The sequence below is a fragment of the Triturus cristatus genome, chromosome 2_2, assembly GCF_964204655.1.
Source record: "Triturus cristatus chromosome 2_2, aTriCri1.1, whole genome shotgun sequence".
NCBI classification, from domain to species: domain Eukaryota; kingdom Metazoa; phylum Chordata; class Amphibia; order Caudata; family Salamandridae; genus Triturus; species Triturus cristatus.
Genome location: NC_140582.1, coordinates 712,567,122 through 712,591,310, shown reverse-complemented (window position 1 = coordinate 712,591,310; position 24,189 = coordinate 712,567,122). Strand labels below are relative to the sequence as shown.

The window sequence follows — 24,189 nt, the reverse complement described above, 5'->3', positions numbered from 1 at the left end:
CAAAAGATATTTTGACTGTAGAAAGGCTGTCTGGCCCATAGTTAAACACTGGGAAGCAATATTAAAAACGAATACTGTATCTCGATATTGGAACGAGATAGAAAAATAATTGAACCACTATTTTTAATAGATATAAAAAATCCAATTCAATGGTGAAGTCGAATTTTTGATAAACCTCCTGATCTCTCAGAAAGCTTGTTAGTATAAGCCAGTTTTCAGCCTGTGCTCAGGATCAAATAGGTGTGAAAAAGGTTTGAAATGTCTCTGAGAAGCAAACAATAGGCTGACCTGAATGGGCAGAGATGACTCCTCATAATTGCACAGAATATGCTGGTTGGACACTGTGGAAATCCTTTTTTGCACTACAGTGTTATATCATGCTTGACAGGGAGAGAACATGATGCTAAGACAATTCTTGTGGATTTCCTGTCTAGTTGCTAATGACCCTCACATTTGTCCTTCCAGTCTTTTGTGTATGGGTTTGTTGTGGATACAATGCCTTTTCCAAACCTGATTTTATGTTAGATGCGGGAGGACACTAGGATTACCATACAATACTCCCCCCCAAACACCCCAAGCCATCAGAGTCCACGTTTAGTGTGGCCGAAGACTTTCACTTTTTTGGAATTAGCCTGACACATTGCATTTTGGGCTTGTTTGCAGTAAAGCAAACAGGAACTACTGTAAAAGTAAGTAAGTAAGGGCCCTTAAAGTTTTACCCTTTGGTTAGGGAGTGTCCAGGAGTCACCCCCACCCACTAGCAAATGTCACCCATAAATATAGCATCTCCAGCCACCAACCACAGAACTTATTCTGGCCCTGCGGATAATCAGAAGATAACTGGACTTGCTGTCTGTGACCTGATATGTGCCCTGAAGAACTGAACCTGCTCCTTCTTGTATCCAGACCAAAGAAGAGGACTCCAAGGGTCAGTTGGCTGACCTCCTGTGTGGCTATAGGGAGACAACAAGCAGCAAAAGGCCTATTCCAGGAAGCTGACCAGTGACGATTGGACCAAGCTGTTGGTCTCTGACACCTTGTGAGTCTCTAAGCGCCTCCCCTGAGGGGCTTTAAAGATTTAGTGCTGTGGTTAGTCGGGACTTAAATGTCTAAGTAAGAAGGTGAAGTCTTTGACCAGGTTGAACCTGGTTAGTGTATGCAACCCAGACGCCATCACAGTTGTCCTCAAATTGCACCTAGGCACTGGTCTACCACGACCATTGACAATCATTGGTGTTTGTGCTTTTTTTCTACTTAAAACATTCAAAATGTACGGCCAAGATGGCAGATGGGTGAGACGTGTTCCTGGGTCTCTCCACCCCCAACGCCGATCCATCCCACATATCTGGCTACACATTGGGGATGATCCACCCTGATCGGTGTGCTCCAGTCTTGGGAAGCTGCGCAGCACTGACAAAGCAAGTACAGAGGCCAGCCAGTTGACTGTACCTGCCGTGTCCAATGAGGGCAGAGAGGGGAAGGTGGCCCGTGGCAAGATGGCAGTGCTGCAGCCAGGAATTGGCTGTGACTAGTGCTGACGGACCTTGCATCACCTTATAGTGACATCGCCGGAGTGTTCGAGGTGGACCCCCACTACACTGCTGACCCTAGGGGCGGTGAGTCCTGAGTCCGCCTAACGGCCCCTAATCTACCCAGCATTCCCCCAGTCTGTCTGGGCCTTCACCGGCCACATGGCGGGAGGCAGATTACTGGTGCATACCCCTGAGGGACTTGAGGTACCAGGCATAGTGCCCTACCACTGAATCACTGAAGCACATACCTCCTTCCATAACAAACCTGGGCCATAAAGATTCAGCTGCAGGAGACCCCTGTTTGAGGCCCCCACAATAAACACACACCAGCAACAGCTCAGCCCAGCCTCATCCCCTTCCCCGCAGCTGAGACCAGAAAGTAGCTGCCCTTGGACTGGGGCCCGAGACCCAGTGGGCTGCTGCCGCTGTCCCAGCTTGCTGCGGACCATCTGGGGCCTACCTTGGGGAGTTGGACTGCCGCAGGGCCTGGGGTGCCCCCCTCCGAGCTGGATTACCACAAGGTGGACCGCATCCCCAGGCCTCCCCCACCCATCAGTTTTGCCATGCAGTTTACTTGCCAGAACTGAGCCCTACCCCATCAGCAGTCTCCTAGACGCTGGCGAGGGAGCTTTGTCTCGCTGCTTATCTTGCACTGCTCAACTTCCAGCGGCCCCGGGAAGACAGACTTGGGAACCAGGAGCCACGCACCTCTTGTCTATCGTGCTGTAGCGTGCCTGCAATTGGTGGTGGTGCAGGGATTCGGTCTTAACCCTAGCACTCAGCCTGGATCTTACCATCCCTAATATCAGCTAGAGACACCTCCCCGATCCTGCACCCAGCTGGCCCTGCAATAACAGCCTACACTCCCACGCGACAAGGGCGGAGTACGCCATTGAGACTACTCACCCTATGACGCTGTCCCCAAAGGGCAGCACCCACTAGTCACTACAAGGCAACTAGCCATAAGCGCGCTAAGGCAACTTTCAACAGCCTTGCGATTTGAAGACCTTATGAGCTGGTGATTGCATAGAGCCAGCAACTTCACCACTAAACACCTCATTAACTACACCAGATCCCCTTCTTGGAGTGAGCCCCTTGAGATTGGGAGTGCAGTGGACCTTTCTCTCCTCTTCTACAGAGGGTGCCTCATCGGCAACTGGAGCTATGGACCCCAGATGGGCAAAATGAGGACTGCACACTGAAGGACAGGCTCACCAAGCTCACTGGATCGCAAACCACAGATTTTTCACCGCCTCAAGAATTGGAACCCACACAGACAGCGGGAAACAAATTCCCAGGTCTCTCGCTCCTTCTTGGAGGCCCTTTTTGCTTCCCTTCAGAATTATTGTCAGACCCTTATGAAAGAGCTCTCAAACGACCTTATAGAGATCTGCCGGGACCTTGACAGCCTGGGTAAAAGAGTCTCCTCCATTGAGGACCACAAAATGTGATGAGGAGATTAGGCAGTTGCACCAGGAAGTCCTTCGACTTAGTGACCAACAGATTGACCTGCAAGTTCACGCCGAAGATTAAGATAACTTATCGCAGCGCAACAATATCTATATTAAAGGTGATCCTGGAGGTTTCTTTAGAGACGGACAATGAGCTTGATAGAACATATTGAGTGGACCCCAAGAGATGGGACTCTGTGCCACCCGTGGACATATTGACTTGTGTCCATGATTTTCCACTAAAGGTAAGCATCCTCTGTGCAGCTAGAGACAGACACCTAATACAGTTTCAAGGTACTAAGCCGATCATTTATCAGAATTTGGTCGCTTCTACCCTCCAGAAATGATGAGAATTTCTCCCTGGCACTGCTCACCTTAGAAATGCAGGCATATCATATTTGTGGGGACACTCCTTCCAGGTCGTCTTTCGACTGAATGGCAAACTCCATCAACTTCGATCCCTTGAGGAGGCCTGTCAGCTGCTGTGCATTGATGATTTCCCATCTGATCTATCCCAGAGTAGCCAGCATGAGCGGGGGCGGCAGACACCAATATGGAGGAGCGCTGGGGCACCGACCACGGGGCTCCAACCTGACACATCTACTATGGCTAGAGAACAGCAGGTGATACTACAGACGCTCACCGGAGACTGTGCTAGTGCAAATGTGCCATTAACCTGCCTGTAAAGCCTCTATTTTATCATTTAAGGCAGGTGGTTCTGGCAGGGGTGGGGGACAGGAACTTTGGGCCACTACACACTCTCCAATACCTTTTTCCATTTGGGTCTTTGAACCTGAACACTGACTCTATTGGACAATGTGTCCTTGGTTGTCCACTCTGTTTCCAATTTTCTTTAGTTTATTTTGGGGGGAACCTATGGATGGCGGTCTCATATCACTACCTCAATGTGTCCCTCTCTTGCTTTTCCACAATTCACACCACAGAATACATGTAGTGACCCATTTCTTATCTTGAGGAGGCCTCATAGGAATCTCTTCCCCCAACACTATGCAACATAGCCTACAGATTCTTACTCCCAACGTGAAGGGTTTCAATAATCCTACTAAGCGCAGAGTCATACTCTCCTATCTCGAACACACGGGAGCCCACATATGCCTTCTCCAAGAAACCCATCTGCTTGCAAGTGACTAGCATAAAATGCGATGAAGGGCATTTCCGCACCAATTCTGGTCCTCAAAAACTGCTGGAGTAGCGATCCTGGTGTCCAGTTCCTTCTGAGGAAAGATAGGCTTCAATCAGGCCGAAATTAGGAGTAGATTACTGATTTACTCAGTGTCTCTGGGCATTTACACTTTTACCCTGGGGACACGCTACACTCCTAATGAGGGTCAGGAACACTTTTAACATCACGCAGTGGTAGTGGCTGATGGTATGGCTGCACAGGGTCGTCTAGTGTCTCTGGGCATTTACACTTTTACCCTGGGGACACGCTACACTCCTAATGAGGGACAGGAACACTTTTAACATCACGCAGTGGCAGTGGCTGATGGTATGGCTACACAAGGTCGTCTAGTGCTCTTGGGGCGGGTGACTTAATCTGGTTTTTAATAATGACCTAGATGGATATGCCCAACACCAAGGTCAAACCGGGGCCCTCTCTCGGGAGAGTGCGCTCTGCTTGGTGGAAATTGGTTTGGGTGACATTTGGCGTACTGTACACCCACATACACTCGACTACAAATTTTACTCCCAAGCACATAAAACATTTGCCCGAATAGATCACTTCCTAGGCACTTCTGGCATTCAATCTATGGTCATAGCCTCAGAGATGAAACCCCGTTCCTTGTCCAATCATGCAGCTGTGCCCCTCCCCCTGACCTTTCTGACGATGCAGTCTCCACGCAGAACCTGGCGCCTACGAGAAACTCTCTTACATCGACCTGCGGTCATTAAGCAAATTAACAAAGCCTTAGTGGATCTCCCTGTAATCAATGACACTGCAGATGTTTCTATATCTACGCTATGGGAAACCCTGAAAGCAGTAGTTAGAGGCGAACTATTAGCAATTTCCGGGGCGACAACAAGCTCAACCGGGGCAAGAGAGAGCACTTGTCCTGTCAGGTCCAGGAATTCGAGTGTATTTATAAATGTACCGCCACTCCCTGAGTTTGCCGTCAGCTGGAGGTCACTCAGACACAACTGGCGGGTATTGACCATGACAGAGCTTTGCCACTCTTGTTATGTCAGCGGAGATAGGTGTATATGCCTCTTGGTCAATAGACTACAGGCACAGCGACAGGCTGCCGGAGTCCAGGCTATACTAGACGCAGATGGCTTGGAACATACCGGCGATGCTCATTTCACTTCTGCCTTTTGAGACTTCTATAAAGAGAAGGGCAGGACCTACCTTAAGACAGTTCGGGTCTGTATCTTCACGTCGCCCACAACCCAAAATTAACACCGAAACAGGCATCCGATCTAGATCACCCAATTTGGGTTGAGGAGGTTACCTCTATCATTGCTAGGCAGAAGCTTCTTAAAGCTCCGGGCCCTGACGGATTGCCAGTGCTCTTTTACAAAACCTTCTGCGCGATTTTGGCTCCTCTCCTAACCCGACTGTTTAATTCTAATTAAACCCAGTCTCGATCCTGTTTTCTCTGCAAATACCTTCCATTGTTGTCATTCAAACCCAGGCAAGGATAAGCGTCAATGCGCATCTTACCAGCCGATATCTCTTCTAAAAGTCGATTTCAAGCTATTCACTGGCAGCTCGCCTCGGCCCCCTTCTACCGGGCCTCATTGCCCCCAATCATGCGAGCTTTGTGTCCCATCGCCAATGTAGCGATAATATACAAATTGGATCCTACATTTAATTGATAAGGCCCAATGGTCAACCTGAGAGCTAATGCTTTTGGCCCTACACGCAGAGAAAGCCTTCGACTTGGTCACTTAAACACTTTGAACTCAGCAAATGCTTTTCTTCATGGGTTCTTAGTAACTGCGGCCATCCAGTCACAACTGTTCAGGTGAATGGACAGACATCAGCCCCATTTCCTATTTGTAGAGGCATGCTCCAGGGATGTCCCCTTTCACCCCTGCTGTTTGCGCTCTATATGGAGCCTCTGGCCGAGAGAGTTTGCGATAATCCTGGTATTAAAGGAATCCCTTTTGGTGGAGAAGAGCAAACCATCAGTATGTATGCAGACGAACTCCTGATGTCCCTGGCAGAGCTGTCCACTTCCCTCCCAGCCTCATTGAATCAACTGGAAGCCTTTGGACAGGCGGCAGGATTCCGTGTGAATGTGCATAAATCCCAAGCTTCAATCTCTCTTTCACGCCAGACACACAGAAGGCCCTTGCCCGCAGCTACCCGATACAATGGGCAAAAAAAAAACATCCCCTACCTGGGTATACAATTGACCTCTACAACCCAGGCAACTGCAACCCTTAATTATAAGCTTCTACACCAACAGATTAAAATATGTTGAGTGACCACCCTGAAAATGCCTATCCTGCCGAAGATCTTATTCCTCTTTCAGGCTTTGCCGGTGGAACCTCCTACAGAAACCATACAGGCCTTGCAACGTGACCTGAATTACTTTGTATTGGCTGATGGCTACTCTCACATGCGGAAAGAGCTGAGCTACAGACCCCAAATGAGGGTGGTCTGGGCATCCCAAATGTTTTACACTGCTACCAGGCGGTACAATTGAGGTTTTAACTTGAATGGTCCCGGGAGGAATCTGAAAAGCATTGGCTTTTAATGGATGAGGCAGTGACAGGACAGCAACTTAGGAAGATTACTTTTTTGCATAGGAATGCCCGACAGAGAAGCCTCTATTCCTCCCCCATTACCAAAACCTCCAGATGTCTGGAATCGAGTGGCAGAGTGAGATGGCCTGACTTAGTTCCCCTTCCCTGTTGACACCAATTGTTGGTAATGCGGATTTCACACCAGGACTAAATTTGAGAGCATTCCAGCAACGACAGCCAGCTGGATGCCAGTCCATAGGCCACTTATTTGATGACGAGGGTCCCCTGTCCTTGCAACAACTCTGATATGACTACGCAATACCTGAAACTGAGTTGCTGCATTACTTCCAGATTTGGCACTGGTTGATGCATCCTAAAGTTCTTCCTAGGGCACAACGCTCTCATACCACTTTTGAAAAGTGTCTGGTTACTAAAATATCATACAGACACCTAATCGCTTAACTCAATGGCCTCTTACGTCCATCCACCGAACAGGTCAAGTCAGCAAGCCAATGGCAATGGCATTGGGAAATGGGCTACCAAGATGCACATACTGGTACCTCACACCTTTCCGTCCACACACAAACCTGAGTACTAGCGCGGCTGTGGTTCCACTGGCACCTTACTGCATTTATTATGGGAGTGCTGAAACCTCACCTCTTACTGGACACAATTGCTAGACGATGTCGACACTCACCTCAACACCCAGCTTTCTTGCTTTACTGCCTTTACCATTTTAGGTTTACCAATGCACTCACGTTTGCTCTCAAATCTTGTAGGGGACAGTAGATTGGATTAGCCTTGGGGACAGCCCTGCAGAATATCCTGAAACATTGGGGTATGGGACAGCTCCCTACTTACCAGCGTTGGTTCCACCCCCTCTGGTACATACTGGGGATAGAAGGTTGACCCTCACTCTCTCAGCACAAGGCACTTCATATCCTGTGCTTTGCCGTCCCTTTATCGCTTGGAATCCTCAGAATTCGTCTTCTCCGTTTAATGGAGGCTACAGTCGATTCCAGCGAGGAGAGCACCAATTAGGTTGCCACATCAAGACATGTGAGACTTTAGCACTGTGGTTTCCAGGGTGGATAAGTAGAGTTTGGGGATTGTTATGTTTATTCATATTTGTGCCACAGATGGCGAGCGATACACTCTCATGGTAACACTATATTTTCTCTGTTCTGAAAACCAATAAAGAGATTTGGACAATAAAAATGAATATCTCTGGTTTCCCTTAATTGATTTTTGTCATTTTGATGTCATTTTGTATATTACAATTCAGTTTGGGATTCGTATTATTTTGCCTTTATTACTGTGTTGGTGACCACATAAGGGAACAATATTTGTTAGTGTGGAATGAATATGAAATGTGATTCTAGCCACATTTTATTAGATTGTTTGTGGTTTTTAGAGCATAGTGAACTAAGGTTGAGACCTATATTAAAGAAATATAAAGTTAGGGATAGACAATGTGAAATATCTAGATGAGACGTGCATTAGGGAGATATTTTCTATCTGGAAAAGGAACCTTCATATAGGATTGATCTTAGGCAATGCTTCTCAGGCAGAAGGTTAAATGAACTTGATCTGTTTTTAATATTAGAAATGAACTGTTTTAACTTGTTTTAATTTGATGTCAATTTTATAAGGTTTATTCTACATTTAGAGAAACATGTTTTAAGTTGAAAGTGTTTTAAAGACTAAGGTCCAAATAAACTTGTACTTGACTGACTATTAGGTATTAGTGTTATGATAATAATTAGTTTTGACATTTTTAACGTGTACATTTCTTTCTTCAATTTAATTTGTAATTTTTAATTTAGCAGCCATTTATTGGGTTTGTAGGGGATTAGGGTGTGAAGATATTTAAAATAGATTTTTTTTTTTTTTTTTTTTTTTATGCTAATTAAAGAATTTATTGAAAATTGTTGTTTTATGCTTAATTTAATTAATTCTTAATTCATTGATCAGTGTATTTAATAATAACATTTTGAAAAATAGTTTTTCATTTATTATTTGCTGTAATTTTAATTGCTTTAATTAACAATTAATTTAATATTAATAATGTTTTTATACTTTTTTAAATTTTATATTGGAGGTTTTTTAGGTAGTTGGGATTGATGTGTATGATATGGATTTATTTAAAATATTTTAAATTTGTATTATATTTTTTCAATTAATTTTGTAATATGATTTTTTGTATTTCCATTACATTTAATTGCATTTATCTATGACATTTTTTTTTTAATTTTAAGCATGTTTTTATTTTTTGTGTTGATTTTGTTTAAAAATTTGAATTATATCACTAACCCCTTATGTTAACAATTTCCCTAGTGTTTTTAAGATTGGAGTGGAAATAGCAAATCTACGCCCTCCAAGGTCTAACGCTTTCCCTAATGTTGCTTAGATTGGAGTGGGAATAGTAAATCTAACCCCTCCAAAGTGAAAAACTTTTCCTGCTTTTGCTTACATTGGAGGTAGAATGATAGGTCTGGCTCATTCAAAGTCCAACCTTTTCTCTAGTGTTGTTTATTTTAGATTGGTATTAGGTTTTATATACTGTTTAAATTATGTATAAAACAGTTATCATTTTTTATTTAAATGTTATTTTTGCTAATCTTGTATTAATTTTATCTTATAATGAAGTTTTATATATATTTTTGTTATCTATATGTTTGTTAACCCTTGGCTGGTTTGCAGGACGGGGTCTCCCGCACCCTGGGACCCTGGGACGGAGCTCGAGCCCCGGGCCCAGTCTTCGAACCCTAACCATGCCGGGGAGACCATCCCCGGGCCCCGGTGGACCCCCTTCCCCAGTGCCCAGACCCTCCGCTGGCTTGCAGGACGGGGGGTTCCCGCACCCTGGGACCCTGGGACGGAGCACGAGCCCCTGGCCTGGTCCTAGCTTCCGAACCCTAGCCAGGCCGGGGAGAGCCTCCCCGGAACCCGGTGGACCCCAGTCCCCAGCGCCCGGACCCTCGGCTGGCTTGCAGGATGGGTGGCTCCCGTACCCTGGGACGGAGCACAAGCCCCAGGCCCGGTCACAGCTTCTGAACCCTAGCCAGGCCGGGGAGAGCCTCCCTGGGCCCTGGTGGAACCCCGTCCCAGTGCCCGGACCCTCAGCTGGCTTGCAGGACTGGGGGCTCCCGCACCCTGGGACCCTGGAGTGAGCATGAGCCCTGGGCGCGGTCCCAGCTTCTGAACCCTAGCCAGGCTGGGGAGAGCCACCCCGGGCCCCGTTGGACCCCGTCCCCAGCGCCCGGACCCTCAGCTGGGTTGCAGGGCAGGGGGCTCCCTCACCCTGGGACGGAGCACAAGCCCCGGGCGTGGTCCCAGCTTCTGAACCCTAGCCAGGCTGGAAGAGCCGCCCCGGTGGACCCCGTCCCCACCAACCAGACCCTAGGCTGGCTTGCAGGACGGGGGGCTCCCACACCCTAGGACCCTGGGACGGAGCCCGGGCCCAGTCCCAGCTTCCGAACCCTAGCAAGGCCGGTGAGAGCCTCCCAGGGCCCTGGTGGACCCCATTCCTAGAGCCCGGATCCTCAGCTGGAACCAAGGAGGGTTAAGCCCAAGCCCTCTCTGCGCCGGCCTGCCTGGGGAGCCCATTTTCCTCAACTATTAAGCCCCCTACGTGGGGGCTTACAGAACTCTGGGGAAGGACAAAAGTTGGAGTTAGCCCGGCCGGCCGGCAGGCCATCTGGCCACCCAGCCCGTAGGGCCATCTGGTCACCCGGCCCGCAGGGCCATCTGGACGCCCGTGCAGCCAGGTGACCAGATGGCCCGGGATGACCCAATGCCCAGATGACCTGGAAGGGTGCCGTACCCAGTCACCCTTGCAGTCCAGCCGAGGGTGGACAGGCGCTCCGAGGCAGCCGCTCAGGAGGCTCCTTTCCCGGGGCTGCCGCTGCTTGCCTCCCTGCTCGACTTGCCTGGAAGCAGCAGGAAGGGGAAGCCCAGCCGGCCCAGGCCATCTGGTCACCCTGCCGACCCACAAGGGATGGTGGCACCCGTCTCCACACCCCGGTGAGGCAGGGATGGGAGGGGGAGGCCCCCGTGCCAGAGGGCACGTGGTGGAGGCGGCATCCTGCAGGCCCGCGTTACCCCCTCCGCATCCCTCCCGCCGGCCTGGCGGCAGAGGGACCCTCCCCTGGGAGTGGTGGAGCAGGGCATCTGCAGGTGCCCACGCTCGGAGAGACAAAAGCTTGGCTCAAAGGATGACTTTCAATAGATCGCAGCGAGGTAGCTGCTCTGCTACTTACGAAACCCTGACCCAGAATCAGGTCGTCTACGAATGATTTAGCACCGGGTGCCCCACGAACATGCGGTGGTCTAAGGGCGATGGAGACGGTCCCCTTCCGTCTGCGCTCCGGTTCCCAAATGGCTTGACGCACCGGCCCCCCGAGAGAGGCCGGCTATCTCAGGCCAACCGAGGCTCCACGGCACTGCGGTATCATTACGGTTTAGGGGGGACTCTGAGTTAGAGGCGTTCAGTCAGAATCCCACAGATGGTAGCTTCGCCCCATTGGCTCCTCAGCCAAGCATATATACCAAATGTCTGAACCTGCGGTTCCTCTCGTACTGAGCAGGATTACTATTGCAACAACACATCATAAGTAGGGTAAAACTAACCTGTCTCACGACGGTCTAAACCCAACTCACATTCCCTATTAGTGGGTGAACAATCCAACACTAGGTGAATTCTGCTACACAATGATAGGAAGAGCTGACATCGTAGGATCAAAAAGCGAGGTCGCTATGAACGCTTGGCCGCCACAAGCCAGTTATCCCTGTGGTAACTTTTCTGACACCTCCTGCTTGAAACCCAAAAAGTCAGAAGGATCATGAGGCCCCGCTTTCACGTTCTGTATTCATACTGAAAATCAAGATCAAGCGAGCTTTTGCCCTTCTGCTCCGCGGGAGGTTTCTATCCTCCCTGAGCTTGCCTTAGGGCACCTGCATTTTCGTTTGACAGGTGTACTGCCCCAGTCAAACTCCCCACCTGCCACTGTCCCTGGAGCGGGTTGCGCCCGGTGGGCGCCAGGCGCTTGGAGCCAGAGATGAGAGCTCCACGGGGCTTGCCCCCGCCTAACCGGGTAAGTGAAAAAACGATAAGAGTAGTGGTATTTCACCGGCGGCCCGAGGGTCTCCCACTTATCCTACACCTCTCATGTCTCTTCACAGTGCCAGACTAGAGCCAAGCTCAACAGGCCTTCTTTCCCTGCTGATTCTGCCATGCCTGTTCCCTTGGCTGTGGTTTCGTTAGATAGTAGGTAGGGACAGTGGGAATCTCGTTCATCCATTCATGCACGTCCCTAATTAGATGATGAGGCATTTGGCTATCTGTACCACCTCGGGGTGGCTCATTCTGAGTTATTATGCTGCCCATCAGCGTCAAATCGGTTTTGCTGCCAACAATACAACATTCTTTCGCTCCAGAGTACAGCCACACTGAACGCTGTCCTCACTGGAACTGGGATCACGTATAGGCCAGAGATAGTACACCCTGCAGTATTATTCCAACAATATAAAATTATCTACGAACAGTCCTGAGAAATTAATGTATGATTAGCAGGACATCAATAATCAATGTGTGATAATTATGTGTATGTAATTATTTGAGACCTATTCATCATTCAAGACATTTCAATAGTTATGATGTACACAATTGTATCTAAATTGTTATAAGCACACATCTATAAAAATACACATCTAAAAATTGCACATCTAACTAGAAAATGCACATCTATAAAGTTCTAAAAATTCACATCTATAAAATTCACATCTATACTAAATCTTGTGTCACATCTATAAAATTCACATCTATACTAAATCTTGTGTCAACTATAAACTAATATGTAACTGTATAACTACATTTAAATATTGAAGGATCAACAGTTTAAAACAATATGCTTTATAAGGGTGAATTGTATGCTGCAAAAAAGTGTACATCTAAGCATAAGCTTGACATTCAATTGTCCATGAATACTTGGCACATTTTAAGAGTGTCCATTAAAGTAGTCAGGCAAACATTTTTCTTGAATGGGAATGACGTTTGCAGACCTAAATCAGCCAGAACAACATCATTACATTGAGGCCAAATACTACAACATCCAACAATAAAGCCATGAAATTTTACAGTGTTACATTTGGTGAGATCTTTGATTTGCTGTGACAGATCCTGATAGTATTTAACTTTACTCTCAAATGCTAATTCAAGGGAATTCTGTGAGTTTTCATAACAAATTCAAACATCAATCACTACAGCTGTACCATTTTTGGTAAACACTAAATCTGGTTTTCGTAGTTCACCTTGATAATTCTGAACATGAGGTTCCCTATATGCCATCCAACCACACCTTTTTGCTCTATCAATGAGCAATTCCAGAATTTTAATATGTCTTTTTATCTTAATGTCCTTGGATTTCAGACATGGACCTGAAATATGAGAAATTGTTTCGCAAACATCTTTACAGTACCTACATGTAGCAAATGTACGATTTCTTCCCCTAGTGATGGTTTCTCTAGTATATCAAATATTTGCTCTTAACATCAGCGCAGCTATGTACTGATTTTAGTTCATTTTGATATGCTTGCTGATCCAGACGTTTGAGGTTGGATTACTTGCTAAGTATTTTATACCATCACCTTGGACAGGGAGATTTGCCCATTTCTCAAATTCTTCTTTTCTCCAATCATATGTTGCTAACAATTTCAAATCATAACTCAGAAACCTACTGTCTAAAATGTTGAGTTTGTGTGTTTTGATGATGTTATCAATTTTTTCATTTATTACTTCTCCTGCATATATGAATGAATGAGCTATGTATAGGTCTGGAGCTACCCTGAGATACAATAAACTGTTGACTTTATTTAGACCAATTGTTGTACATAGTTTTGGTATACTGAGTCCCCCAAATGATCTTTTCGAATATAGGAGACCATCACATGTGCATGTAGGAAGGTGTAGAAAATGTTTGACGTACTTTTTTATTGTTTGATCCAGAACATTTAAAGTTTTAGCTTCTGGTCCTGTCATTTCCAATTTAAATGACAGTTTAGAGACCAAGTACTGACACAAGATTTCTATTTTCTGCGTGGGCTTAAGTGGTAGAATATCAAGTATTTGAGCCCAATTAACAAAAACCTCATTCATTTTGTTGTTGCTTGTATGGCCAGTGTGTGGGTCAAAGTTCAATCCGAGGTATCTCTCACTTTCTCTTGGATGAATGTTTTCAATATTTTCTTTTTCAAACTGCCATGGTTTACAGTTGTTAATCAGGATTTTATCTTTATGATGACTGATATAAAATGCATGTGTCTTTTTCACATTAAGTTTGAATTCTGTTGTTTTACTGAACTTTTCAATGATTTTCAGATTTTTTCTCATTCCTGCCCAGGTGCTGCGATGTCATCAGCAAAGGCGAGAGCAGAGATTTGTTCAATAAGATCATCTGATCCAAATGTGAAGATCTTGACGTTTTTCTGACGATCACAGATCAGAGGATCCATGGCAATGTTAAATAGCAGTGGGGATAAAGAGTCACCTTGTTTAACCCCAGATTTCATTGTTATTTCAGGAGTTGCTTCGTTGTTCTTTCCCTTGAAAAATGTTGTTGAGTCAGTGTCTTTTATTATGTCTCTGATGTATGATGGAATTCTGTTGCTTACTAGACTCTGTATAATGTGACCATGGCTGACAGAGTCGAAGGCTTTTGAGATATCTATGAACACTACTGCTAATGAGTTTCTGTTCTTTTGTGCCCCCTTTATGATATTTTGCAGAAGAGCCAGATTCTCGAGACAACCTCTCACCTTCATGAAGCCTTTATGTCTCATATTCAATTCAACAAAAAATGAGTCTTTTAGTTAATATTTTTGTGAATAACTTCATGAGTGCAGTACCGATGGTAATTGGATGCCTATTACTAATTTTTTAAGTTCACTAATCGGTACATTCTTAGGTATTAATATTGACCTGTTCTTTTTTATACTTTCTGGTACTCTTCTCATCGATAACTAAGATGATACAATTCTGGGCAGCAGTCTTGGTTGCCTGCTATGCACTTTATTCAAGTCATTCAGACCAATCTTATCAGGCCCCACTGCTTTCTTTAAATCGGAGTCATCAAAAGCATTAGTTATTTCGAGCAGTGTAATTTCTTTACATAGATTTCTAATTTCCCATTCATCCGGTATCTGATCAATCGGCATGAATTTAGTTTTTTTTTTGTTTTCTTTTTCAATTATGCTTTGGTAGTATTGGAAAATTTCATCAGCACTGATTTGGCAAGTGGCATCTTCTGCCCCGTCAGTGATAATCCTGGCAATTTTCTTTTTGTCTTTTTTAAACATTGCCTGGTATTCTTTGTAGCTGCCCTTTGCTTTTGCATAATTTTTCTTGTGTGACCGATTGAGCCTACCATTTTTCTTATCTTTCTTTGATATCTTCTTTTGTACTGACGCAGTCTGTTGCTCATCTTGAGCAGGGTTCATAGGCTCATTATTGGGCTCGCTCGTTGGTTCGGTATGATTTGCTGGTACAGGACTTATATCAGTGGTGTTTTCTGAGATAAAAGTTACTATCTCATCCATCAGATCCATAGCAGCATCGTGCTGCTCTATGTTTTGGGTGTACTTCTCGACTTCTGTGATTCTATCCTCCAGCTCATCAAAGTTCTTGATTTTTTGCGCACGTTTACAATAGATAAAGTCTCTGCGATTTTCTGTTGTTACTTCCACTGTAACCTCTGGTTTATCGCAAGAGTCATTTTCAGAAACATTTGATGCTTGCAGTATCTCTTCTATCTCTTCTTTTTTCTGTAATTTGTTTTCTGTTTTTATTGTCAAAATATGGAACCATTAGCGCATTAATATTTCTCTTGTTTTCATACATTTTTTCCAATTCTGCTAATAGCAGTATTTCTTCCTGTGACCATAATTTTGACGGTTTGCTGCTTGCTAGAGCTGCTAGTCTAGCCTCATTTTGCGTTCTTGGATGCGCATGCCGAGCATGTTGTGAAACTCTAATCTTTGTTCCAAATGTGAGGTCACAGAAGCTGCACAGGAATGGCAACTCTCCTTTTTGAGGTCTTCCTTTACATTTTGCATAATGGGCACAGGGAGAGGCGACCACCACAGCTTGAGCGATCCACAGGAAGGCTCCGGCTCGCGTCCAAAGTCGCCGCTGCCCTGGAGGGAGGCGCCTCGTCCAGCCGCGGCACGCGCCCAGCCCCGCTTCATGCCCCAGCCCTTAGAGCCAATCCTTATCCCGAAGTCACGGATCTGACTTGCCGACTTCCCTTACCTACATTGTTCCAACATGCCAGAGGCTGTTCACCTTGGAGACCTGCTGCAGATATGGGTACGGCCTGGCGCAAGGTTTACACCATCTGCCCCGGATTTTCAAGGACCAACGAGAGCTCACCGGATGCCGCTGGGACCGCAACGCTTTCCAAGGCTCGGGCCCCTCTCTCGGGGCGAACCCATTCCAGGGTGCCCTGCCCTTCACAAAGAAAAGAGAGCTCTCCCCGGGGCTCCCGCCGGCTTCTCCAGGATCGTTTGCATTACCGCACTTGACGCCACGAGGGGGCCCGTCTCCGCCACTCAGGGTTCGGGGATCTGAGCCCGACTCCCTTTTGATTGGCCAAGGGCAACGGAGGCCATCGCTGTCCCTTCCAAACGGCGCTCACCCATCTCTTAGGACCGACTGACCCATGTTCAACTGCTGTTCACATGGAACCCTTCTCCACTTTGGCCTTTAAAGTTCTCGTTTGAATATTTGCTACTACCACCAAGATCTGCACCTGCGGTGGCTCCACCCGGGACCTCGCCCCGGGCTTCCGTGCGCACTGCAGCGGCCCTCCTACTCATCGCGGCTTAGCCCCTGCGGCTCTCAGCGCCGGCCGGGTATGGGCCGGACACTCCAGCGCCATCCATTTTCATGGCTAGTTGATTCGGCAGGTGAGTTGTTACACACTTCTTAGCGGATTCCGACTGCCATGGCCACCGTCCTGCTGTCTATATCAACCAACACCTTTTCTGGGGTCTGATGAGCGTCGGCATCAGGTGCCTTAACCCGGCTTCGGAGGGAACCAGCTACTAGATGGTTCGATTAGTCTTTCGCCCCTATACCCAGGTCGGACGACCGATTTGCACGTCAGGACCACTACGGACCTCCACCAGAGTTTCTTCTGGCTTCGCCCTGCCCTGGCATAGTTCACCATCTTTCAGGTCCTTTCACGCACTGTCATGTTCCACCTCCCCGACGGAGCCGGCGAGACGGCTGGTGGCGCGCCGGCCCTCACCTTCATTGCGCCACAGGGTTTCGCTTGGCCTCCGACTCGCGCACGTGTTAGACTCATGGTCTGTGTTTCAAGACGGGTTGGGTGGGTAACCAACATCGCCGCAGACCCCTGGTCCCCGGCGTGGTCCTCCCCGCCTGGCAGCGCGACACTGTCGGGGCGCACTGAGAACAGTCTGCCCCAGTTGACAGTCTCCCCGGGAGTAGGGAGCCCCGTCCCCCTTCCCCGCCCCAGCGCTGCCCGAGGGGTGGCTGGGAAGGGGTGCCCGGGGGAGGGTGCTGAGGCGGTTGAATCTCCCTCGGCCCGCGGACACAGCGAAGCTGCTGCCAGGGGGGTTGTAACACCGGAGCAGAGGGCCACTTGCCACCCCAAAGCTTTCCCAGCTGACCCGGAGCCGGTCGCGGCGCACTGCCGTGGAGGAAATGCGCCCTACGGGGGCCGGGTAGGGCCCAGGCTCCGGTCCCACGGGGGTGATCTGGAACTCCCAGGCCACGACCTTCCCACTGTGTTGAATCCTCCGGATGGACTGCACGGACCCCACCTGTTTACCTCTCGACGGTTTCACACCCTCTTGAACTCTCACTTCAAAGCTCTTTTCAACTTTCCCTTACGGTACTTGTTGGCTATCGGTCTCATGCCTGTATTTAGCTTTAGATGGAGTTTACAACCCGCTTTAGGCTGAATTCCCAAGCAACCTGATTCCGAGCAGACACGATCCCGGCGCGCCGGGGGCCGCTACCGGCCTAACACCGTCCACGGGGTGAGCCTCGATCATCAGGACTTGGGCCCCCTGAGCGACGCCGGGGAGTCGGTCTTCTGTACGTCACATTCCCCACGCCCGCCTTGTTGGGATTCGGTGCTGAGCTCTTCCCTCTTCACTCGCTGTTATTGAGGGAATCCTGGTTAGTTTATTTTCCTCCACTTAGTAATATGCTTAAATTCAGTGGGTCGCCACGTCTGATCTGAGGTCATAGTTGGAAAAAAAACACCAAAGTGTCGGGGGGAGCTGCCGGGGGAGGCCAGGCCCCTGCCGGAGCAGGGGCCTGGTGTCCCGGCAGCATGTGCGACCTCTTTCCCCAGATCGGATCTAGAGGGCGTTCGCCCTCCCCGGGGTGGCTGGCCGTGGAGGTGGGTGCCTGAGGCATGGGAACGCGGGCATCCAGTGGGACACCACAGACAGCCATGTGCGGCACGCAGCCAGGCACCCCTTTTCGGGGCCAGGCGCGCTGGCGGCGGACCTCCGTGGGAGGACCCGGAGAGGGACCCTGCCACAGGCGATCGGGGGGTCTGACCTTGTGGGAGGATGAAGGGAAGCGGAGCTAACCCTGCGACGGCCCCAGCCGCGTCCCAGGGAAGCCCCAGGGCGATTGACGATTGAACGACCCTCTGACAGGTGTAGCCCCGGGAGGAACCCGGGGCCGCAAGGTGCATTTGAAGTGTCGATGATCAATGTGTCCTGCAATTCAAACTAATTCTCGCAGCTAGTTACGTTCTTCATCGACGCGCGAGCCGAGTGATCCACAGCCAAGAGTCACAGGCAACTTTTCAAAAACGTTCACCCACCTGCGGGCGGTCGCCCCGTTCAAGGCTTCCTGTCTGGGAGTCAAACTGCACGGTTGGGAGAAAAAAAACGTTACCAGGCGCTTGGCCTGGGAGTGCCCCCACCCACCCGCCGGCGAGGAAGGGGGCTCCCGGAGCAATGGGAGCAGGCTGCCCCGCAGCCGCCGGTCCCTCCCGGAGTAACCCGGGAGGGACCGCGCGAGTCTTCAAATCCCTCGGCCTGGCCACACGGGACTGGGTCGAACCGGATACCTGGCAACGAGGGAGGGTCGCCCCACGTGCACATCAGCCGTCCGTTGCCGGGTGGCCCGAGCCATGCCGGCAGGCTGGCGATTAGTCCACTCCACCCTCGCCTGGGTCAGAGGCACCGGTAGGGAAGAGCCAGGTGGCTCCCCATCCCGCACGCCCTCCACCGCGAGGAGCCGGGGTCCCCTCACAGGCCCTCGGCCCCTTCTCTTCCAGGCCACCCTGCCACATGAAAAGGGCCGCTCCTTGGTTGCCTGGAACCCGGTCGGGCCGGGACTCGGGCGTATGAGGGCCGAGCCAGCGGCAGGGCCTTTCGAGGGTGGGGCGGTACCAGCCCGGGGATGCACTGCCATTCGGTTTCCCCCTAACCGCAGGGTCATGCCGGGTGAGCTTTGGGTCCATCTGTGGAGGGCCTACCGCTGTGCCCCTCCCAGAAAGGGACAGGTGACGGGGGCGGCCCCCCGTCCCCGGTCCCTCACGCGTCGGTCAGGTCCTCCCCAGTGGAAGAGGCCTGCCAAAGGCCCGGTCCTCACCCAAGCACCCCATGTGGCCGCAGACCGCTCCGCACGCCGGGCCCTGTGCTTACGGTGTGTGCTTGCAGGAGGCGTGCCGAGGGCTTCGGGCTGGTGCCGTCGGTCGCTCGGGCTGCTCCGCCGTTAATGATCCTTCCGCAGGTTCACCTACGGAAACCTTGTTACGACTTTTACTTCCTCTAGATAGTCGAGTTTGATCGTCTTCTCGGCACTCCACCAGGGCCGTAGCCGACCCCGGCGGGGCCGATCCGAGGACCTCACTAAACCATCCAATCGGTAGCGGGCGGTGTGTACAAAGGGCAGGGACTTTATCAACGTGAGCTTATGACCCGCACTTACTGGGAATTCCTCATTCATGGGAAATAATTGCAATCTCCAATCCCTATCACAAACGGGGTTCAGTGGATTACCCGCACCTGTCGGCGAAGGGTAGACCCACACTGATCCGTTCAATGTAGCGCGCGTGCATCCCCGGACATCTAAGGGCATCACAGACCGATTATTGCTCGATCTCGTGTGGCTGAACGCCACTTGTCCCTGAAATTGGGCGGCGACCGCTGGGGGTCACGAAACTAGTTAGCATGGAAGAGTCTCGTTCCTTATCAAAATTAAGCAGACAAATCGCTCCACTAACTAAGAACGGCCATGCGCCACCACCCACAGAATCGAGAAAGAGCTATCAATCTGTCAATGCTTTCCGTGCCCGAGCCGGAAAACGTTTCCCATGTTGAGTCAAATTAAGCCGCAGGCTCCACTCCTGGTGGTGCCCTTCCATCAATTCCTTTAAGTTTCAGCTTTGCAACCATACTCCCCTGGAACCCAAAGACTTTGGCTGTCCCGAAAGCTGCTCGGCGGGTCATGGGAATAACGCCGCCGGATAGCTAGTCGGCATCGTTTATGGCCGGAACTACGATGGTATCTGATCGTCTTCAAACCTCCGTCTTTCGTTCTTGATTTATGAAAACATCATTGGCAGATGCTTTCGCTTTGGTTCGTCTTGCGCCGGTCCAAGAATTTCACCTCTAGCGGCACAATACAAATGCCCCCGGCCGTCCCTCTTCATCATGGCCCCAGTTCCGAAAACCAACAAAATAGAAGCGGAGTCCTATTCCATTATTCCTTGCTGAAGTATTCAGGTGACCGGCCTGCTTTGAACACTCTAATTTTTTCAAAGTAAACGCTTTGGACACCCAGGACATTCAGTCAAGAGCATCAAGGGGATGCCGAGAGGCAGGGGCTCGGACAGGCGGTAGCTCGCCTCACGGCGGACCGCCAGCTCGATCCCAAGATCCAACTACAAACTTTTTAACTGCAACAACTTTAATATACGCTATTGGAGCTGGAATTACCGTGGCTGCTGTCACCAGACTTGCCCTCCAATGGATCCTCATTAAAGGATTTAAAGTGTACTCATTCCAATTACAGGGCCTCGAAAGAGTTCTGTATTGTTATTTTTCGTCACTACCTCCCCGAGTCGGGAGTGGGTAATTTGCGCGCCTGCTGCCTTCCTTGGATGTGGTAGTCGTTTCTCAGGTTCCCTGTCTGGAATCGAAACCTGATTCCACGTTACCCGTGGTCACCATGGTAGGCACAGAAAGTACCATCAAAAGTTGATAGGGCAGACATCTGAATGTATCTCCGCCATCACGGGGACATGCGATCGGCCCGGGGTTATCTAGAGTCACCAAAGCGGACGGACGAGCCCGGATTGGTCTTGGTCTGATAAATGCACGCATCCCGGGAGGTCAGCGCTCGTCGGCATATATTAGCTCTAGAATTACCACAGTTATCCAAGTAACAGATGGAGCGATCATAGGAACCATAACTGATTTAATGAGCCATTCGCAATTTCACTGTACCGGCCGTGTGTACTTACACGTGCATGGCTTAATCTTTGAGACAAGCATGTGCTACAGGCAGGATCAACCAGGTAGCCGCACCTGGTGACGGGGTGGGTTCAGGGGGCCGTGTGCCCATCTCCCTGACCGGCAACCTTCACGCACAACTCCTTCTGGGAGCCTGCTGGGGGAAGGAGCCCACCCGCTTTGGAGGGCTCGCTGGAGGGGTGGAGAGGTGTGGTCACATGGGCACCGGCAGGCCCAGCCGCCTCCCCTGGAAAGGCGAGGCAGGCCGAGGCGCAGCCTGAGCGAGACGCAGGGGTGCCGGAGCCCGGTGGCGGCGGCATCCCTCTGAATGGTCGTTCCGAGCTGCTGTGGAAATGTGCTGGGCAGAGAGGGGTGACAGCGTGGCACACACAGCCTACGAACCTGCTGGGCAGCAGCATCCAAGGGTGTGGTGCCACCCGACCCCTCATGCTCGGGTCAGACAACTGAGGGGCATGAGCTGCCGGGGCCACTTGGCCTTTTCTCTGCTTGATAGGGTGAAGGGCCTCCCGCCAGGCAGCAGGCCCTCGAGTCGGATGGTGCATGCGGGGAGGAAGCTCCTTGCTTGAAACAACAGCCCAGGCTGGCCAAGCAGTCCATCCCTAAACGGACCGAGAGTGCCCAATCGATCAGAGTATGGCTGGGGCATCCCCTGGCAGGCCGCCCGGCGTAGGGGGTATGCTGGCTTAGCGTCCCTGCCTGCTCCCGGGGCAAGGAGGCTCGGAGAAAAATTACCATTGGGAAGGGTCTGAGAGGCAGGTGCGTACCCGTGTCCCTGGGGGCCACGGCTGGCGGGCGGGCCCGGGTGTTGCCTTCCCCCATCTCGGCATCGCCGGACCTCACGAAGGTCTGACTGAGCAAACTCAGAGAAAAAAGGACCATCTGGAGGGGTTTAAGAGCCAGGTGCGTACCTGGGCCCCTGGGGGCCCTGGCGGGCGGGCTCTGGAGCTGCTTTCCCCCGACTCAGCATTGCTGGACCTCACGGAGGTCTGACTGAGCAAACTCGGAGAAAAACGACCATCGGGAAGGGGCTAAGAGGCAGGTGCGTACCCGGGCCACTGGGGACCCCGACGGGGCAGGCCCAGGTGCTGCCTTCCCCCGTCTCAGCATCACCGCACCTCATGGAGCTGAGAGGCATGTGCAAACCCGGGCCCCTTGGAGGCCCAGGCGGGCAGACCCGGGTGCTGCCTTTCCCTATCTCAGAATCCACACGGAGGTCTGACTGACCCTCTCCCTACTAATCCGGAGGAGAATTACCCTCCTTTCTTGTAATCCGTGCACACAAGGTGACAGAGGGGACCCAAGGAACGAATGTGCCCGACCTCATGTAGCCCCCACTGGGATGGGGGAGGCAAATGAGCCCTCATTGAGACTTCCAGGGAAGCCCGGCCATCTGGTCGCCCCATTGGAAAGTATTGCTTGCGACCAAATGGCCGAGGGAAAAGGTGCGACCAGATGGCCGGGCTCGAAAGGGAAGCCATCTGGTCGCTCTGTGCCCCAACTAAAGAGTGAGCGGGCACTGCGGCATGAGGGGGCCAGAGGCCTGGGGCCCCAGCCATGGAGGCTGCGAGGGGGTCCCAACAGGCCCTCTAACCCGGGGCCAGCGGACACTTTGAAAAGCAGGGGAGGCCTGCACGGGACCGACGCACCTCCTGAACCCAGCCAAGCAAGAGGAGGCACCCCAGACCCAACGGAACCCCGTCCTGGGCCTTTGTCAGAGTAGCAGGCCGGGGGACAGGGCCCAAGGCCGGAGCACCCTGATCCGGGGCCCGGCGGGCCGCTGGACCCAGCCAGGGCTCCCAGGCCCAGAGGTGCTGGGGAAGCTGGACCCCGTCCCGGGCACCCTGCCACGCGGCAGGACTGAGGACGGAGCCCGGGATGGGGAGGCCGCACTCCCCGGGGCACCTGGGAGCCCCTGATCCCTGCTGAGCAGGGGGAGGCTCCCTGGGCACGATGGAACCCCGTCCCGGGCCTTTGGCAGGGCAGCAGGCCTGGGGACAGGGCCCAGGGCTGGAGCACTTGAACCGGGGCCCGGCCGGCCCCTGGACTCTGCTGGGGCTCCCGGAGGTGAAGGAGAAGCCTCACCAGGCCCGCTGGACCCCGTCCCGGGCACCCTGCCACGTGGCAGGACCGAGGACGGAGCCCGGGGTGGGGAGGCCACCCTCCCCAGGACCCCTGGGAGCCGCTGAACCCAGCCGAGCAGGGGGAGGCCCACGGGACCCCATCCGGGGCAACCTGCCACGTGGCAGGCCCGGGGACGGACCCAGGGCTGGGGTGGTGTCCTGGCCCATCCAGCTGCCGGCTGAGGACCGCTAGGCCGAGAGGGGTCCCAGAGTACCCTGTCCCTAGTAATCCGGAGGAAGACTTCTCCTCTTTCTGGGAACCCGTGCGCACCGAGAGACTCAGGGGACCCTAGGCCCAGACATGCCCGACCTCCTGGAGCCCTGGCTGGGATCAGGGAGGCGAATGAGCCCCCATCCAGACTTCCAATGTGGCCCGGCCTTCTGGCCGCCCCATTGGAAAGCATGGCGTGCGAACAGATGGCGGGGACCGAAAGGATGCCCATATGCCCGCCCTGAGCCTTCGCCGTAGGGCTCCCGCCTGCCCTTGCAGGGCTCGGGAGATGCACTTCCCATGGACTCGGAGACCCCAGCTGGGACTCCGGCACAGGGAGGCCCGCAGGTGCTCTCGGGCCCCGGACCCCCAGCGGAGGACTGCCCAGCACCGATGGAGCATGTGCCGGGCACTTTGCCACGGTGCGGGCCGGTCGGATGGGAGCCCTGGAGGGTGGGGAGGTGTCGTCCGGGCCCAGCCCATCTGGTCCCCGACTGAGAACTGCCAGCTCAGGAGGGGTGTCCCGGCATACCCTGCCCCTGTAATCCGGATGAAGGTTACCACTCTTTCTGGGAACCCGGGTGCACCGAGAGACTCAGTCGACCCTAGGCTCGGACATGCCCGACCTCCTG

The 24,189-nt window shown here is 51.4% G+C and overlaps 1 non-coding gene and 2 pseudogenes across 1 annotated transcript; all 3 read right to left on the bottom strand.

The window, feature by feature from the left end:
• Positions 1-10,894: 10,894 nt before the first annotated feature.
• LOC146862686 (28S ribosomal RNA) lies at positions 10,895-17,972 on the bottom strand (annotated as a pseudogene).
• A 408-nt stretch (positions 17,973-18,380) lies between these two features.
• Positions 18,381-18,534, bottom strand: LOC146862685 (5.8S ribosomal RNA). Its single transcript, XR_014978674.1, has one exon. It is a non-coding gene; the product is annotated as a 5.8S ribosomal RNA (ribosomal RNA).
• A 930-nt stretch (positions 18,535-19,464) lies between these two features.
• Positions 19,465-21,273, bottom strand: LOC146862684 (18S ribosomal RNA; annotated as a pseudogene).
• Between the last annotated feature and the right edge of the window lie 2,916 nt (positions 21,274-24,189).